A 5,534-nucleotide genomic window follows, 5' to 3' on the forward strand; every position below is an offset into this window, starting at 1 on the left:
TCTGAATAAACCCCTTTTCATCTTCCATCTCTGCCGGTCCATATTGGAAAGGAGAGAAAAAGCCCACATGAGGAGATTACAATACATATACTGTATATAATCATTTTTTAAAACCAGCCATAAATTAACCTTGGCAAATTGTCTATAACCGTTCACTGTTTTTTTTTCCCTATGACACTATATAAATTTGTGACCAATTCTAAATAAAATAAACAAGTAGGCAGGAGCAAACGGTGTATTTGAATGAAGCTGCACACATATTTCTTTGCCTCTTTACTGGAGAACTCCAAAAAGGTCGATCATGTGCCCCAGGAAAAACCTTATAGGCCATCATGGACATCTCCCATCTTTCCCTCTAAGACACGCTTGGGAGAATGAAGAGCACATTCAGCGACAGGCTGATCCACCCGCGGTGCGACAGGGGGCGCTACAGGAGGTCATTCGTGCCTTCTGCCATCAGACTGTACCACTCATCCACTGTGTGTCTGGGCAGGAGCAGCACTGACACTGACCTGGTTTTGGACTAAACAGTAAACTCTCTGCTTCCCTCTGTTTTTTTTTCCCCCGTTTACAACTGTTTTTTGTGCAATACATGCTAGGGACAATATATTTATATTGTGCAATACAACTTTTTTTGTGTACTGTTCCTGCTTGCTCTTTGTATATTCTGGACTGTGAGCGACTCTTCTTAGCACACTTCTCACTGACTGGACTGATTGGATTGTGTTGTTGTATTGTTGTATCATTTCGTTACACTGTTGCTGTGATGACTGTGCTGCTGTCGCACTGCAATTTCCCCTCAGGGGATCAATAAAGTATCTGTCGATAAGTAACCGTCGTTGCATTTCAGATAGTTACAGAGAGCTGGTGACCCAGTTCTGTTCACATACTGGGGCTGCCCTCCCATCTATACAGGACATTGATGACAGACGGTGCCTGAGGAAAGCTTTAAGCATCATCAAAGACCCCCACAGACCCCAGCTACAGACTGTATGACCCTCTACCATCTGGAAAACGGTACCGGAGCATTCGGGCCCAGGCTACCAGACTCAGAGACAGTTTTTACCCCTGCACTATCAAACTATTAAACTCCCAGCCTCTCTCACTCTCACCTCACCTCTCACCTGTGATCTGAACCTCACAGTGCCTTCTTTCTTACCAAAAACCCAAACACATATTGAAATCTACCTCTACCTTACATGTCAAAAAGCTCACTCCCCATAATTTCTATCCTTTTATTTAATTCTGTTGATGCATGTTTTTGCACATCTGATGTTGTTTTGCACATTACCTGTTACCTTTTGTTGTTTTGCACACTGCCTGTTGTCTCTGTCTTTCTTTTATTATACGATTGATTTTTTGTTTTTTTGTACTACGTATCGTGTGAGAGCTCGCTAAATAGCATTTCGTTATACCATATACCTGTATATGAGTATAATGACAATGAACTTGAACTTGAACTTGAATACTGTGCAGTAAAGCAACATCATCCATCCAAACAGAGGTTCGGGGTTAGTCCACACAAATGAAAAAAGGACTCACTAACCTGAGACGATCAAGGTGAGGCATGTCTTCTTAGCCATCACTGTGGGTCAGTGAATCTGCAATCACAGAAACACTTAAGAGCTCCTTTCAGATTTCTTCGATTTTCATTTAGATGTAGTTTCCAAGTAGGTTCCAGCCTTTAGTGGCCCAGATGGGAACTTGGCTTTGCCGGACAAACACAACACATACATAATAAAGACATACTGTAATACATGATCAATTTACCAAGACCTGTGATGGAGTGGCGTCCTGTCCAGAGTGTAGCCCGCCTAGTGCCCTTTGCTTGCCAGAATAGGTCCTGTGGCCCTGAATTGGTAAGATCAGATCACTTTTATTAGCCATATTCAATTTCTTGCATTAGGAATTTGTCTTTTCACAGACCCCAGCTTGTTCTCCATGAGACACACAGGCAGGGAGAGAGAAGCTGGGGGTCAGAGCGCAGGGTCAGCCATTTATACGACACCCATGGAGCAGCTGGGGTTCAGGGTCTTGCTCAGGGGCCCAACAGAGTAGGATTCCTCTGCCAGCCGCGGGATTTGAACCGGCAAACCCTCCCAGCCACAGGCACAGAGCCTTAGCCACAGAGACACCGACTTGTTTTTAACTGGATAAGCAGTTACTTAAAGCAAGGTGATGTCATGAAAATAAAGGAGAAGCTGATTTGTTTTTCATCTTTCTCATCAGGCTCTCCCTGGGTCAACATCGCTTGACCGGTACAGTTTCACTTAAGGCAGAGCCTGGCTTTGGAGTCGCCACTTACTCCAATAAAGCAACCAACCACTCCCTCTTCAAAACAGGTTGCGGGCTTACAGTGAAATAAACACTCTTTTTGAGCCCTGTCGGTTCACTAGGTACTTAAAAAAAACCTACCCATTTAAAAGTTCCCAGACTCTCAAACGAACAAAGCTTACATTTCTCGCAGGTTTGGACATTGACAATCTTTAAAATTTCCTGAAATTTCCCTATAATCCTCAAAATCTTCCTCCACACCTCGAAACAGTAACATCGGGATTTCCTAATAAGTCACTCATTACACAGCGTTTCTGAAACTTTACACTTTTTCTGAAACTTTGCTCCTCGATATTTTTTTCCTCTCTAATTTAGTCACCACTCACCCTTCTTCTCCCCTCTGGATGCGGGGAGTGTCTCCAACCTCCCGGGACGCTGCGTAGACACGGACTGTTACCAGGCCTGTACAGCCCTCGAATCACCTAGCTGGGGTCCCCATGGAAACCATTTGGGCTTAGCTAGGCCCTATCTAATTGGTTCTCCGCAGGGACAATATTCAAATCGGACTCTTCCCCCCACCCCGTGCCAGGTGCCTAGGCAAATCAGTCTCTCTGCTTTACTTTGGGCTCATTTAAATTTTAATCCCTGGCAAATCAGGTCTGGATTTATATCTATTGGGGTGGGGGGATAAATTTGTTTTCTTACGGCCAAGGTCCAGCAAAACCAATACGACAAAGACAAAACACTGTCAACAAAGAAGGTGGCGCAACAAAGTTTCAGCAGATTATTTCAGAAAATTAGTTTACACTGTTCAGAAGTCATACAGTGGCACAGTTCTGGTACAGTGGTTAGCATCCTTTGACGGACTGGCACCCTGTCCATCAAAGGTACACTGACAGGCTGAAAGAAGTCTTTAGTCTGAAGGAACTGAGTCTCTTTAGTCTGAAGGGAGTGTCCCACACTGACAGGCTGGAGGAACCAAGTCTCTTTAGTCTGAAGGGAATGTCCCACAGGTCAGAAGGAGCTGAGTATCTTTAGTCTGAAGGGTAGTGTTCTACACTAACAGAATCTCTTGAGTCTTGAACATAGATCAAAGTCAACCCATCTGATTTCTTCGGGATGAACCATGAAACTCCAACCACAAGTGGAAACTACCCTAAATTGAGAAGAAGAGGCACCAACATTATATGCACTATTCTAAATGAGATCCTCCTACTCCTACTGTGCGATACAATCTTAACACAACATAGTGTCATCTCTGCTGGCAGCTTTTCCCATATATATTCTAATCTATTTACTTCAGTACCGCTTCCCATGTGTCTGCAAATGTCTTGTTTAGCCAGCAAATACTCGTCTTTTTCAAAAACAGCTTCAACCTCAGTGGGTCCCCTTTTGTAATGGCATTTAGTACCAGCATGCAAAAACTCTTAACAACCTAGGTTGAAGGTGCAGGATCGTGGCCATAAACCCTGCTATTTACTTTGCAAATCACGGCAGTGAAGTGGTGTTTCTGTCCTGCTCGTCCCGTGATCACCACAGGGTTAGATCAGCTTGTCCTGAGCGTAAAAGACTAAGCCCACAGGCAAAGAGGTGCTTAACCCACCCAAGAAAAGTGCGATTTCTTAAAAATAAGTCATTGGCGATAAAAAAAGGCTGGATCTTGGGTTCCCCTGAAATTGTTCCTTTCTTGATCACGTACATTACGACGCATTACTTCTGGTGCGATAGCACAATCCCCGGTTGCCATCTTATAGTACAGATCGGCACTGGAATCAGTCTTCAAGAGAGCTGCAAACGTCTTACACTCACAGGCTGTGGCCCTGAGCCTTTTTTTGAGCACCGAAAACTCTGAAAACTAAGAGGGAAGATTCTCCAAAGCACGGACAAAGTTAACACAGTTGGGGGATGTACCCAGATTTGGGGGGGGGGGGGGCAAATCAGCTGCCCCCACCACCGTTTTAGGCGTTACCCCCAAAACCCCTATTGTCTTACATGTACCAACACAAGCACAAGAAAATGTAGAAACGTTTCAACAATTGTGATGTGTCTTCATGTGGGTCCGGCAGTCCCAATTTCTCATACCAGTGATTAAGCCCCAGTAACAAAATAAATCCATGGACAATTTAGAAAAATTGGAAAAATTCTGAATTAAGCACAAAATCATAAGCTTTGTGAAGTGCCGTAAAGCACCGTGTTGTTGCAAATCCCTCGTCTCTCCACAGGCGAGGGCAAGAGTTCCCACAAAAAGCACGTTGTGATGTAGCCCTTCCTGCTCACGAGATCACTGTGATGACTGATGTAATGCGATGGACAAGTGAACAAGTGCAGGTGGTGCAGCAGACATTTCACTGCAGAAAACATGACCTGCATGCAGAGTTAACAAGTCAGCTCCACGTATCAGCACAACAGCCTGGAGGTTGACAGCAATATTTCTGTTAGATCAAAAGACATGTATCCGCAAGCCTGCTTGTTTACAGTGTAATAAAGGCCGCTTCACCTCAGCCGAAGTCTTGTTGCCTCACTGAATCTATTTTGTGATGCAAATTGGAGGTTTTACAAGTTACTGTGTACATTTTACTTTTATTGTGGTTTGAAGTGCGCTCATCAATGGCGATTCTCTCTAACCCAGAACTATAAAAATAGCCGTGCAGCTCCCCTTTGTTTTAAGAGTGCATGTGCAGCCTATATCAGCATCTTGCAAATATGCAGCAGATCACTGCAGATCACATAAACAGAAAAAAACAGAAACTGTCACCAGGACCTTGTGTTATATTGCAAACAGGGAGTTTTTATTTAAAAAGCTCTTGAACTGTATGACAAAATATAGTGACAAATTACGCGGCCCACATGTCTCTCCTCACACAGAACGCATGTCCATTCCAGGAGATATCCCTGGTTTTGCGACCCTGAATCGGATAAAGGGCTCGGAAAACGGAGGGATGGAATGAGATTAAAACGTGTGTGTGTTCCTGTAAGGTTGAACCGGCTGCTGTTGACAGTTGGGAGGAGTGGAGGGGGTCAGAGGTTGGTTAAGCCACTGTGGTATGTTCCCGTAAACAGATTCAAACCCAAGACGCAAAGCCGCCTCCGGACGAATCGGTTGGATGCGGACGGTTGCCTTAACCCATCCGAACCGCTAACGTGACAAATCGTCTTCGGGAAAATGCATCATAACCTGTGACAGGATGTGCCCATCACGCCTCACTTTCGGTCAGTACTGGCGGCTCAAGTGCACAACCGGGAGGATCCGCCGCAGCTGT

This window comes from Atractosteus spatula (genome assembly GCF_055471065.1).
Source record: "Atractosteus spatula isolate fAtrSpa1 chromosome 10 unlocalized genomic scaffold, fAtrSpa1.hap1 SUPER_10_unloc_1, whole genome shotgun sequence".
NCBI classification, from domain to species: domain Eukaryota; kingdom Metazoa; phylum Chordata; class Actinopteri; order Semionotiformes; family Lepisosteidae; genus Atractosteus; species Atractosteus spatula.